Consider the following 14993-nt stretch of genomic DNA (forward strand, 5'->3'; position numbering starts at 1 on the left):
TCCTTGTCAGCCTACATTCAAAAAAGATACTCTGTCCCAGGAAAACAAGAAGACTAGGAAAGTCAGCATACCCAAATTGTTTCTTTTAATTTTAAAGACTCTCTTGTGTCCAACTGTGGTCACTATGCTAAAAGGAATATTTCGAAGACTGTGAACATTTTGAATGTTGAGCAAGGAGTTGCTCTCCTATGACATGGGTGAATCTATTGTAAGAACAATATGCATGAGTACATTCTTATAGAATATTTCTGCAGTGGTTTTTGAGTTCTTACAGATTTGAGTTTTATAAAATGATGCCAAATCATTATATTTACTTGTTTACTCAAGAGACACAAATATTTTTCTTTAAAGTGAAGAAACAAATTGTAAATGTTGAGAAGCAATTAATTTTGGGATGTGGTAATTTGCAATAACCAGTAAGGATGGCTAATATATATATATATATATATATATGTACAAATTTAAAATGCAAACCAAGAAGTGAAAAATGTTTTTGTTACTTTAAAAATGAACGTTATAAATTCTCTCATTAAACTATATTTCACCGGGTACGTGGCTCACAAGGCTAATCCTCCGCCTGCAGTGCTGGCACCCCAGGTTCTAGTCCCGGTTGCTCCTCTTCCAGTCCATCTCTCTGCTGTGGCCCAGGAGAGCAATGGAGGATGGCCCAAGTGCTTGGGCCCTGCACCCACATGGGAGATCAGGAGGCCATGGTGGCCATTTGGTGGGTGAACCAATGGAAGGAAGACCTTTCTCTCTGTCTCTCTCACTGTCTAACTCTGCCTGGCAAAAAATAAATAAATAAATAAATAAATAAATAAATTTTGCCTTGTACACTCTCAGTTCTTATTCTGAAGATGTTAAAGTGTATCACATTTTTATTGAGAAGCAAAGAAAAATGTTCCATTTTAGAATATTGAAAACATACAATTTAAATTTTGCTGAACAGCTTGTAATAGTTGAATTTGTATTTTTAGGCATAAATATGTTTTCTTCTTGATGTATCATGACAGATATATTATTTTCATGGTAGTGGAATGTATGAGGTAAATGATCCAACAGATTTGTTTTCATTAGATCAAACTTTCCATGGGGTACCTAAACTTAGAATGAGTTTGATATCACAACACTATTTACATTCTCTGTAAGAAAAATAAAGGACATTTGTCCCTAGATTTCAAATCACAGAATGAGATAGTCCAATTTATTTTTGGTTCTCAGTGAGGTATTGCTCTGTTTTATAACACCATGCTTTCATGAAAAATAGATTTTTATTCAAAAGTTCACATTTGTACCACATTTTTTTTTCTGTAGGTCTAAAATTTTTCTAAAGGTCAATCTTTCTATAAAAAAGTTCATATGTGTTGCCTGATGTAATCAATTTCTTTTTTTCTAGATTTATTTTTATTTATTTGAAAGACAGAGTTATATAGAGAGGTAGAGACAGAGAGAAAAGTCTTCAATCTGCTGGTTCACTTCCCAATTGGCTGCAAAAGCCGGAGCTGAGCTGATCTGAAGCCCGGAGCCAGGAGCTTTTCTCAGGTCTCCCACACGGGTGCAGGGGCCCAAGGACTTGAGCCATCCTCTGATGCTTTCCCAGGTGCATTAGCAAGGAGCCAGATCAGAAGTGGAGCAACTGGAACTCAAACCAGCACCCATATGGGATGCTGGCACCTTACGTTGGGGTTTTAACATGCTGTGCCACAGCACTGGCCCCTGTAATCAATTTCTAAAGTGTATACACTGACAAGAAGAATTACACAAAGTACACTCATCTAACAAGGCATATCTTTGCTAAATTTAAAGACAATGGCTTTACCTGCTACACGTAATGCTAGCCTCAAGTATTTGCTTTGGAGCAATACTCCTCTGCAGTTTTCATAGGTTTTATCAGAAAGTATCATTTGATAGTAAATCCTTTTAGTGAATATATGAAATAGATCAAACATTGAATTTGTGAAAAAAAATGGCTGCCATTCAGATCATGCCAAGTCTAAGGCTTTGCCACTTCATGATTATATATCCTTGGGCAAACCAGTTACTTACCTCTTCATGCCTCAGTTGCATTTTCTTTAAAGTTAAAATAACAGGAGCTACCTCCATTTTTCTGGAAACATAAAATTCAGGAAACATCACCTGGTATAAAATAAATGTTAGCAATTATTATTATTATCTATTCACATTTTCCTAAATAAAGGTATTTAAATATCTGTGCCTTTATGCTTAATGTTGTAGTGTACACATTTAGATACAACTCAAAATTTATTTGAAATTATATACATTCAAGTTTTGTAAAACTTCATATTTTGCTTGACATGGTAACTCAAACTAGATTCAATTCCTTTTAATTTGATGAGTGAGCCATTTCTTATCTAATTCCCTGGATAATGTAACTTATTCACTCATTTGTGCTTTGTGATGATACCTGCCTCTTTGTCAAAACAGTAACTAAACTGCATCATTTTTGGTCAAAAATAAATCAATAGAGTAAACTGGTATTTAAAGAAAGGGACTATTCTTTGGCAGTAATCTTAAACTAGCACATTGATGCACTTTGGTAAATGCATTGGAGACTTGCTGATTGTGTATGTACATTTGTGAATGTATGTATGGTACATGGGTGTGTGTGTGTGTGTGTGTGTGTGCTCAATTTAAAGCTACAATAAAATTGTAGCATTATCCAAAGAAATAATTCTAGAAAATCATAGTTTGCAATGATTTTTGCTCTTTGGAGATTATGATGTTTAGATGATGCCTAAAGTTTCTGTGAATTTTTTTCAGAATTCTAGTAATATACAACACTGAAATTCATAAAGAAGGGGAAAATAGTTGGGTTCAAAGATATCATTAGACTACAGAACCAATCAGCCATAATTCAGGCCTCCAAATTAAACTACTTGTATGAGAAAATTTAAGTAGTTGTATTGATGTCACATATTGTTTGCAAACAAATGTATCTTTTTAAAAATTATTTATCTATTTACTTATTTATTTGAAAGCCAGAGTTACACAGAGAGAGAAGAAGAGGCAGAAAGGAGAGAGGGAGGTCTTCCATCTGCTGGTTCACTCCCCAATTGGCTGCAATGACTAGAGCTGCACCGACCCAAAGCCAGGAGCCAGGAGCATCTTCTGGGTCCCCCATGCGAGTTCTGGGGCTCATGGACTTGGACCATCTTCCAGTGCTTTCCCAGGCCTTAGCAGAGAGGTGGCTTAGAAATGGAGCAGCTGGGACTCAAACTGGCATCCATTTGGGATGCTAGCACTGCCAGGCTGCAGCTTTACCTGCTATGCCACAGTGCCAACCCCAAATGTATATTAACATTACTGTATTTGGTAAATACATAACATTAGTGTTGAAAGAATAAATAATTATAAACCTCAGTGAAGGCAATTTGTCATTAGGTAACAAAACCATGCAATGCATTCAATTGAATTCTAGTCCAGATATTTTTTCATAAAGAAATTTTAAACAAAATTATATTGATGCCAAAATATTCACAATAGAATGATTCCCTGAAGTGCAAACATATGGTAATCATTTACATTGGATGATTGCTTGATAAAATACATCGATAAATTTCATGTAGTCTATCATTTAATAAATCCTTTAAATTAATTGAATTAGTTTGAGGATATGCTTTGAAGAGTGTCTATAAAAAGTGTAGGGCAATAATTTATACTGACAATCATAACTTCCCCCCCACCCATAACCCTCCTATTTCCTGCTCCCTCTCCCATCCCAGAAGATTACAAAATTGTATGAAGGACATTTGTACAGTAAACAAATATACTGAATTCTAATGCAATATTTGAATACTTGAAGCAGAAAGGCTAAGTACTTCTTTGCCAAAATAACATGTTTTCTCCAGTGTAAAACCCATTTGCCATCCCAATACACAAAGGGATTTGGGGCAAGAAGGAAAAAAGAAGTCCACACATGCAGAAATTTTAAGCAAAACAAAATAGAGAATGTATTTAGTTTCATGTAAATCACACAAGAATTAATAGTATTCCACCCATTTCCAACAAATATTTTTAACTTTAATGAATCAATGAATTTTCAGTTACATAGCAGAAAACTTCTACCCTCTCCCATAAAACTGAAAGAGAAACTTTTTAAAAGTAAAAACTGATGAAAGAATTCTGCAATACATGTTAATGTTAAGTAGCCCAGCAGAGTTTATTTAGAAATACAAACACACACACAGAAAATAAATACATTAAAATCTTACTGAATAGTCCAGTAATAGTTCAGGATCCAATATGTGTGCAAAAGATTCTGGATTTCCCAGTCACTTTGTATAGGAAATGATGTGCTTTGCTATGTAGCATGTAACTTTAGATTCCTGAACACCTCCACTTTGCTTCTTACCCTGAGTCCCAGCAAATACAGGAACACAGCTGTTGAGTCATTTATTTCCTGGATTTGGGAATATCAAAGAATTAATGAGTATACAAACTTGTACAGCAAAAACCAAGAATGTCCAAGGGAGGTCACGTAAATCAATTGAACAAGTCAAACTACTATGAATGTATACTGAATGCTCTGTTTTTAATATGTCTTACTTACCTAAAAAGACATGAGGGCTATTGCTCTCTCTCTTAATACAACTAAGGAGAAGATATCACCAATGCTCGAGAAAAATGAATACACAGCAGAGCTAATACAAAATCCCAAAAATCTAAAATAGAAAAACTGGATATGCACTCTTTACACATACAATGAAGTGGCAATGAATTAGAACAAATCTAAAATTAGAAAAACTTCTTTTTTTAAAGATTTATTTATTTATTTGAAAGTCAGAGTTACACAGAGAGAGGCAGAGAAGAGAGAGGGGTCTTCCATCCACTGGTTCACTCCCCAGTTGGCTGCAATGGCTAGAGTTGGGCCGATCCAAAGCCAGGAGCAAGGAGCTTCTTCCAGGTCTCCCACATGGGTGCAGGGGCCAAGGACTTGGGCCATCTTCTACTGCTTTCCCAGACTTTAGCAGAGAACGGGATGCATATGAGCTGCCAGCACTACAAGTGGTGGCTCTACCCACTATGCCACACCACTGGCCCCAAAAATTCTTGTCAAATTAAGAACATTTAACCTTTGTTTTGGAATGAATTATTAAAATATCTAAACTGGGTGAATACATTATTTCTTTCTTTAGAAATCAGAAGAGAAAAAGAACACTTCAAGGCTACTGTGACACCACACAGAAGGAATGGAGAATCATGACCTCAATTAGCCTAGGGACAGAATAAAATGGAGGGAAATAGGAACAACAGAATTAAGATGAATAAGCTTTGACAGCTGAGAGAATCTGAATCTAAAGAAAAGGCATGCAGTTAACTGAACCAATAGAGATAAGTCTGAGAGGAAAAAACATTGTTAAGACATATTAATGGGGCCAGAGCTGTGGCTTAGTAAAGTGAAAAAAAAATCTCAAATTTGTTTTTAAATTATATAATTAAAAAAGATAAAAAAAGATGTTCAATCTTAAGTCTCTACAGCATAAGATATACATCAATTTTCCCAGGTTCTATTTGCATTAATTAACAAAGTTTCATGGGTATAATCACTAGAGTGGCTCCAATAAGTCTTTTTATAAAAATTATTTTTTAGTTTGACAGGCAGAGTGGACAGTGAGAGAGAGAGACAGAGAGAAAGGTCTTCCTTTTTCTGTTGGTTTACCCCCCAGTGGCCGCTGCGGCCAGTGTGCTGCGGCCGGCACACTGCGCTGATCCAAAAGCAGGAGCGGGGTGCTTCCTCCTGATCTCCCATGCAGGTGCAGGGCCCAAGCACTTGGGCCATCCTCCACTGCACTCCTGGGCCATAGCAGAGAGCTGGACTGGAAGAGGAGCAACTGGGACAGAATCTGGTGCTCCCACCAGGACTAGAACTGGGTGTGCCTACACCGCAGGTGGAGGATTAGCCTATTGAGCCATGGCACCTGTCTCCAATAAGTCTTAACCTGGGATGCAACTAAATTTAACAAGGATACTCAATAGGAATTTTAGAAGAATTCCCAAAATATGTTATCTGAATAAAAATAAGTACTTTACTTGGTACATCTCATATTAACTATACTATTGTCTAAATTTCCAATTGTCAGGTGTACTAAAAAAATCCCAGAAGCAGCACAGTTGGTCCAACATGATGAAGAATAAAATAAAGATTTTCAGTTACAACTTACCTAGAGAAAATGAGAATTCTCAGATCCGAGATTAAAATAGCCAAGAAGGCCCAATAAAAGAAAACTCAATGTATTCATATACTAACATTTATTACCTCAGATTTATTTAACAAAAAGGTGATTATTCCAGCTATATCCCATTAGGTAGCCCAATTTTACCTGCTAAATCCATTAAAAGAAAAAAGCACCTCATGATATGTTACTAAAATCATATTGCTATATGAAATCCACCATGTCCCCTGTACCTTATATTTAATGTTAACAGATCTGATGAAAATCAATAGATAAATGATGTGTCTTAACCAAGTGTGCAAATGCATTTTGCTCCAAGTTTTTCCAAAAACCCCTCAGTCTTAAGTTTGCCTTCACCTTGAAAAGACACTTCTGAGGTTTACAAATCAGTCCAGCTTCTTTGGGCCTCCCTCCAATGAAAGGGGCTAAAATCCATCAAAATAAACTCTAGGCACTGTCCTTGTGCTCCCAGTGACTTTTTCACTCTAGGGGCTCACAAACCTTCTAAATTCTTTAGATCACCTGTGATGTCCATTAGTTCTCAAAGACTATGATGCAAGTAATTTCCCCTCTTGGAACCTTGTTATTAACTGTGCTGTATGAGAAATGAAGTCTCCTACACACCTTGTGCTTACGATTCTCCAAACCATGTTGCCTGCTAGGACTTTGGCCATGAATATAGGACAGCAATACCTGAACATGATTACTGAGATCTCCTTAATAAAGGATAGACTGGGGCCAGCACTGTGGTGCAGTGGTGTAATCCTTTACCTGCAGTGCTGGCACCCCATATGAGCACCAGTTCTAGTCCCCATTTCTCCTTTTCCCATCCAGCTCTCTGCAATAGCCTGGGAAAGCAGTAGAAGCTGTTCCAAGTGCTTTGGTCCCTGCCAAAATGTGGGAGACCTGGAAGCTCCTAGCTCAGATTGGCCCAGCTGCAGACATTGCAGTCATTAGGGGAGTAAATGAGCATATGGAAGACCTTTCTCTCTGTCTCTTCCTCTCACTGTCTGTAAGTACACCTGTCAAATACGTAAATAAATTCTATATATATATATATTTACATTTATTTATATATATTTATGTATATAAATATATTCATATATAAAATATATTATGCTTTATCATATAATATATTATATAATATATAATAATTATAAACAGATAATATTATATAATTCATTATAACTATTATATATATTATATATATATTATTGAGATGACTTCAATAGCCAGAGTGTGGCCAGGTTAAAGCCAGGAGCTCCTCCTCCAATGTGTGTGGCAGCAACCCAGGCACTTGGACCATCTTTCACTGCTTTTTCAATCCATTGGTATGGAGCTGGATCAGAAATAATTATATATTTATATATAAATAAATTCATATATAATGTTTATATATAATTATATATTATATATTTATGATAATTATATGTAATTCTATATTATGTATAGAAATATATAATATATATTATAATATATAAATATATATATGATGGATCAAAATGCGGCATTCTCCATTTGGCAGAAGAGACAGGCTCCAATATCTACTGTCTATGTCAGTATGTCAGCATAATGCAGGAGGTAACCCCTCTACCAAATAAGAAAAGCTATTTCAGTTCAGCTGGACATCATTCTGCTGACTGTTGACCTTATTACTGTTAGTCTGGATGCTTTCATTGGTTGCAATCCAGAGACCCAATTTTCCCATAGATATAAACATCAGCAAACATGAAAATTTGGTAAGAAAAGCTTAAACTGAGAGTTATGATTAATAACTATTTTAACAAAATTTCTCAGAACCCATCTAATCCAAACCTTGGACAATTGGAAGACATTGTACTTGGCCCACCCATAATCAAAATGGATTCTAAATCCTTCAACTGCAAGGAGAGTATCATAGACATTAATGCTCCAAACGGATCCAGTTCCCTGCTAATGTGTCTGGAAAAGCAGCACAGGGTGACTCAAATATTGGGGCTCCTGCACCCTTGTGAGAGACCTGGAAGAAGCCCCTGGCTCCTGATATCAGTCTGGCCTAGCTGCAGCCATTGCAGCCATTTGAGGAGTGAACAAACCAGGAGGAAGATCCATCTCTCCCACTCTCTCTTTCTAGTGCTGCCTTTCAAATTCATAAAAGGATCTTTAAGAAAATAGATCACTTCAATAAATTTGCCATTGCTCAGTCATGATGACTTTTACTACCTTCAGTTCTTTTTCAAAAGATTTATTTATTGGAAAGGCAGATAGAAGAGCTGGTGGTTGTGGTGCAGTGGACAAAGCTGCTATCTGTTACATTGCCATCCTCTCCATGCACCAGTTCAAGTACCAGCTATTCCATTTCTGATCCAGCTCCTTACCAATGGACTGAAAAAGCAGGGGAAGATGGCCCAAGTGCCTGGGATGCTGCCACGCACATTGCAGGAAAAGCTCCTTGCTGCCATGCACATCGGAGGGAAAGCTCCTGGCTTCAACCTGGCCACACTCTGGCTATTAAAGTCATCTCAAAAATGAATTAGGTGGTGGAAAATTTCTGTCTCTCCCTCTCTCTGTAACTCTTTCAAGTAAGTAATTAAATATTTTAATATGATAAAAAAGGCAGAGAGACACAGAGACAAAGAGAGAAGGAAAGAGAAGCAGAGAGATCTCCCATCTGCTGGTTCACTTTCTATATGGCTACCACTGTGCAAGACCAGGTTCTCAAGTCCCCATATAGGTTACAGTTCTCCAATTTGACGACAGGAATGAAAGAATTTGAGCTATTATACATTGCTTTCCAGGGATATTAACATAAAGCTGATTTGGAAGTGTAGTACCCAAAACTCAGATTAGCACTGCAATATAGGATGTGGGCATCTGTTGTGACTGCTAACAAATTGGAAATCCTAGAGGAAAAATCAACAGATTCCTGGACATACACAATATACCAAAATTGAGTCATGAAGACACATAGAAAAGCTAAACAAATCAAAAACCAAGACAGAGATTGGATGAGTAATAAAGACCCTCCCAACAAGGAAAAGTCCAGGATCAGACAGCCTCACTATTGAATTCTACAGGACTTTTAAAGAACTAATGCTTCTCAAACTATTCAACACAATTGAAAGAGAGACAATCCTCTCAAACTCCTTCGATTAATCCTGCATCACCTTAATTCTTCAACTAGAAAAAGATACAGTTGAGAGAGAGTACTATAGAAAAATATCCCTGATGGGGGCCAGTGCCATAGCACACTGGGTTGATCCTCCACCCGTGGAGACGGCATCCCATATGGGTGCCAGTTCTGGTCCCGGTTGCTCCTCTTCCAGTCCAGCTTTCTGCTCTGCACTGGGAGGGCAGTGGAGGATGGCCCAAGTGCCTGGATCCCTGCACCCGCATGGGTGACCAGGGAGATGCTCCTGACTCTGGCTTCCGATTGGACCAGCACTACCTGTTGGGCCATATCGAGCATAAACAAGCAGATAAAATACTTATGTCTCTCTGCCTCTGCCTCTCCATCTCTGTAACTCAATCTTTCAAATAAATAATTCTTTTGAAAAGGTCAACAAACAATAAAGGCTGGTGGAGAGGGAGAGAAAAAGGTACCCTAACCCACTGTTGGTGGGAATGAAGCTAGTGCAACCATTATGGAAGGCAGTATCAAAGTTCCTCAGAAATCTGAAAACAAACATACCATGTGATCCTGCCATCTGACTACTGGGAATTTATCCGCATGAAATGAAATAGAATATGCACAGGCATGAGTTATCTGTACCCTCATGTTTATTACAGCTCAATTCACAATAGCTAACATGGAATCAACCCAGATGTCCATCAGCTGGTGACTGGAACAAAAATATGAGCTATATATACAGTGTAAAATACTATTCAGCCATAATTGAGAATGAAATCCCATCTTCTGTAACTAAATGGATGAACTGGAAACAAGTATGCTTCATGAAAGAAGCCAGTCCCCAAAAGACAAATACCATATTGTCGCTCCCCCTCTTCATGGAGGAACGACACTAAGTCCTGCCTAGGCTTCATATCCGAGTCACGGCACCATTATGTCGCTCCCCGTCTTCGTGGAGGAATGAGACAGTACCCTGCGCTGTTCTTTCGTCTGCTCGGCCCTCCCCGGGTTTGCTGCTGGTTCTTCCCGGGTTGGCTACCGTCCCTTCCACCTCCGTGGAAGGGCGGTTCCCCCTGCCACCTTCCCCACTTCCGTGGGGGAGCGGCACACCACCGGCCGGCTCTCTCTGGGGCTGCACAGGTGTTCCCCTTAGATGTTCCCCTTAGATGTTCCTGGTGCATGCCGTCTCTCTCCTCCTTTATAGTCCTCCTCTGCCAATCCCAACTTGGCTGCCCACACGCCGAGTACGCTGCTCTCCTCCAATCAGGAGCAAGTCCTACAGTTTATTGGCTGAACTGGAGGCAGCTGTGTAGAAGCTGTTTTCTCCTCTCCCAGCGCCATATTGTGGGAGAGCAGATGCATAGAATAAGTCTTAATTCCAGTAACTTAGTCTAGTCCAAGTTGCTCCCCACACCATATGTTTTCTCTGACTGGTGGTAATTAATATATAGACAACAAAAAGCAGCATATGAGTTAAATTGACATTTTGAGATTTGAGTATTGTTCATAGCACTTTTCTGTACTCTTTGATAGAGTACACAACATATACTCATTGATATTTCTGCTACTACTTGCTGAATTCTTTATTTTGTAGAGGGTTAAAGCTTGTGATTCTAAAATAAAATCAAAGCATGCAGCTGTCAAAATTAAAAGAAAATAAAACAAGAAGGAGGGAGCTGGAAATATGAGAACAAGGGAAGATAGGATAGGATGTTATCAGTTTGCTCTTCAATCTGTATATATAAATTACATGAAATTTGTTCACTTAATATGCATTTAAAAATATAAACTTAACACTGGAAGAAAAAGACCAGAGATCAGTGTTTTCTGGATTACCACTAATAAAATTTAGTCTTCATTTATGTCTGACCATATTTAATTTCTTATTTATTTTATAAAAAAATTAACATCACCATTCCTAACAAGTCCATCCTGCTTCATCCATATCTATCAGTTCCCACTATGCTAATAATTTCTCATGAACTTAAATCCATATCATCTTAAAAAGATGCAATGTGGGGCTGGCGCTGTGGCATAGCAGATAAAGTTGTTGCCTGCAGTGCTGGCAAGCCATATGGGTGCCAGTTCAAGTTGTGGCTGCTCCACTTCTGAACCAGCTCTCTGCTATGGCCTGGGAAAGCAGTAGAAGGTGGCCCAAGTCCTTGGGGCCTTGCACACATGTGAAAGACCCTGAAGAAGCTCCTGGCTTCAGATTGACACAGACCACCCATTGCGGCCAACTGGGAGTAAACCAGCAGATGGAAGACCTCTCTGTCTCTGTCTGTCTGTCTCTCTCTCTCTACCTCTCCTCTATTTGTGCAACTCTTTCAAATAAATAAATTAATATTTAAGAAAAAAGCCTGATTCATGTTATTATTTATGTGTTTTAGAGGCTTTCCAGATGTTGATTACATGTGCCATGAAAACCCATTAAAATGCAAATCCTATAAGAGGCAACCTTATAGGTAAAATCCAGTGCATGTGTTGAGAAAAACACACTAGCAATACATTTCAAAAAGCTGTGAAATATTATAAGTGGCTGTCAAAAGCTAAAAATCTGACAATGACTCATTATGTCATTTATTTATATATAATGCTGAGAAAATCAGAAGTATTTGTTAAAACTTCTGCTAAAATGCACTAGATTTATAATTTTTAAATGCATCTTTCCTAGATGTAATGCAGTCCTGTACTACTTTAGAGTATCAGAAATTTAAAATGTTGGACTGGTGCTGTGGTGGAGCAGGTTAACTCCCTGGTCTGAAGCACCAGCATCCCATATGGGGGCCGGTTCAATACTCAGCTGCTCCACTTCTGATCCTGCTCTCTGCTATGGCCTGGCAAAGTAGTGCAAGATGGCCCAAGTCTTTGGGCCCCTGTACCCATCTGGGAGACTGGGAACTAGCTCCTGGCTCCTGGCTTCGGATCAGCACAGCTCTGGCAGTTGCAATCAATTAGGGAGTGAACATCAGATGGAAGACCTCTCTCTTTCTCTCTGGCTCTCCTCTCTGTAACTCGACTTGTACATAAATAAATAAATCTTTAAAACAATTAAGAAATTTAACATGTGAAAGGTTTTTAAAAAATGTATTTCTTTATTGTGAGGCAGAGTTACAGATATAGAGAGGAAGAGAAAGAGAGGTCTTCTATCGACTGGTTCACCCCTAAATGGCCAGAATGGCTGGAGCTGGGCCGATCTGAAGCCAGGTGTCAAAAGCCAGGAGTCAGCAGCTTCCTGCAGGTCTCTCACATGGGTGCAGGGGCCCAAGCACTCAGGGCATATTGCACTGCTTTCCTAGGCCATTAGTAAAGAGCTGGATTGGAAGTGCAGGAGCAGGGACTCAAACTGGTGCCCATGTGGGATGCTGGTGCTGCAGGTGGATGCTTAATCTACTATGCCACAGAGTGGGCCCAGTGAATGGTTTTAGGAAGACATCTTTCATGTAGACTAGGCTGCAATATTGCAAGGTAAGGTTTAGCTTTTATTCCCACACATCAGTATTCATCTTTTAGCAACTATAAATACTGAATATCATACATATAGACATAAATATAGGTAACTGCAGATTTTGTTGTCATTCTTTCTAATTCTCTTTTTAATGTCTGCTAATAGGCCATCTTATGGATTATTATATTGATGTTACCCGTACACAACCATCAGGCATTTCCACTGTTGAATGTGTTTATGAGTACAGGTAGATTTGTGTGTACATGAATGCACATTTGATGGAGATAGCACTGACACTAATACTGTGAGAAATCCTAACGCTGATTCCAAACTTTGTGTCCTCCACAGAGATGGCTGTCATTGAAGTAGACCACAGGGTCCCTTTTGCTGTTATGGACTGAAATGTGCCTCCCTAAAACTCTAACATGGAAGTGCTAACCAGCAACATGACTCTACCTGAAGAAAGTGCTTTTAAGTAGATCAAATGGTAGATGTGTCTGTCACATCGGAGAAAGGCTTCTGGAAAAATCGAGCCTATTTAAGCACCTTGATCTGATATTTTCAAGCTCTACAACTCTGAGAAGTAAAATTCCATGATTTAAATCATATTCTCTGTGGTATTTTCTTAGCAAATTAATATATCCTCATTTCTGCCAGCATTTTCTATTGTCATCCAGAAGGTCCTAGTGATTAGCAGAGAAATATAGAAACTAAAAACTGTGATTTTAGATTACCAAGTATCTACTAACACAAAAAGATATCCCAGAAGCCACCTACTACCATCCTCCAGGACCCAGAAAAAAAACAGGAAGGAGTCAAGATGCAGGGCAGTAGAAAAAAGTGAATAATGAAAGATCACAGCAGAAGTAAATAAGGAAGGGTTTGGTTCTGTGGTGTAGTGGGTTAAAGCCTTGATCTGCCGTGCATGCGTCCCATATGTTGCTGCTAGGAGACCAGGTGCTCCACTTCCAATCCAGCTCCCTACTAATGCACCTGGGAAATTGGTGGAAGATGGATTGTGTTCTACGGTGCTGGCACCCACATGAGAGACTTGGAAGAAGCATCTGGCCTTTCCAATAAATAAATAAATCTTAAAAATATAGAAACAATGTTAGCACTGTTGGAAAACAGACTCATAGTTCAATGTAAAAGTATAGGCAGCTGAAATAAACCGACTTTTCTACAGGCAACTCCTATATAACAAAGAAAGAAAACAAACAGGAGAAAGAAGAACCCCTTTAGCAAATGGTTTAAAGGAAAGTGATTATACATATGTATAAGCCTGAAAATATACCCAACAGCTCATACACTATGTAAAAGCAACTCAAGGTGAATTAAAAGTCTAAATAGAAAACCAGAAACTAAGTAAACATATGAGAAACTATAAAACATAAGCATAGACAACAGTTTTGGATAAGATTCCAAATCACAAGTAAAAAAAATAAAATATAGAAATTTGAGCATATCATATTAAGATACATCTTCACAACAAAGTAATCAACAGAGTGAACATACAATGGACAGAATGGCAGGAAACATTGAAAACTCTGATTATGACAAAAGATTGATAGCCAGAACATACATATATAGAACTGGGAAAATCTCCAAATAAGAAGCAAAATGTACAGCTAAGAAATGGGCAAGGATCAAAACAGATGTTTCTCAGAAGAAGAAATCTCAATGGTCAAGACATATATGAACATGCCCAATATCACTAGCCATTAGGGAAATGTAAATCAAAACCAATAGCAGACTCCATCTGTGGGAGAAGACAATGCTTGGGTTTTCATTTGTGCAACAAGTGGGTTTAGAGGACCCTGTTCACCATAAGAGGGCAGAGTCTACATGGAAGTAAGGAAACCTTAATGTTTTCCTAATGGGCTTGTTAAATTCTTGACCAGTGCCTATTACCTTTGCCACAAACTTTCCAGTCTCACTACTTCCCTGCTTCTTCCTCTTCTCGGTGGCTTGTAAAAACAGTATACCTTCTATATATGGAGGATACTTTTGTTTTGTTTTATTCCTTCTGTCTCATGATGTTCCTCTAAGAAATCACAACCCTCCAAGTATTCATTTATTTATGCAGTCTGCAGTTTTCATGGGCTACTACATGGCAAAGTACTAGGTTAAAGGAAAGGTATAGGTCAGGAACTGAGCAAAGTTCACAATGATGAAGCCATTGGGGAAATGAACCTGATGGAAGACCTCTCTCTCTCTCTCTCTCTCTCTCTGCCTCTCCTTC

This window comes from Oryctolagus cuniculus, chromosome 13, assembly GCF_051225735.1.
Source record: "Oryctolagus cuniculus isolate XC-2025 breed Fujian yellow rabbit chromosome 13, ASM5122573v1, whole genome shotgun sequence".
In the NCBI taxonomy this organism is placed as follows: Eukaryota; Metazoa; Chordata; class Mammalia; order Lagomorpha; family Leporidae; genus Oryctolagus; species Oryctolagus cuniculus.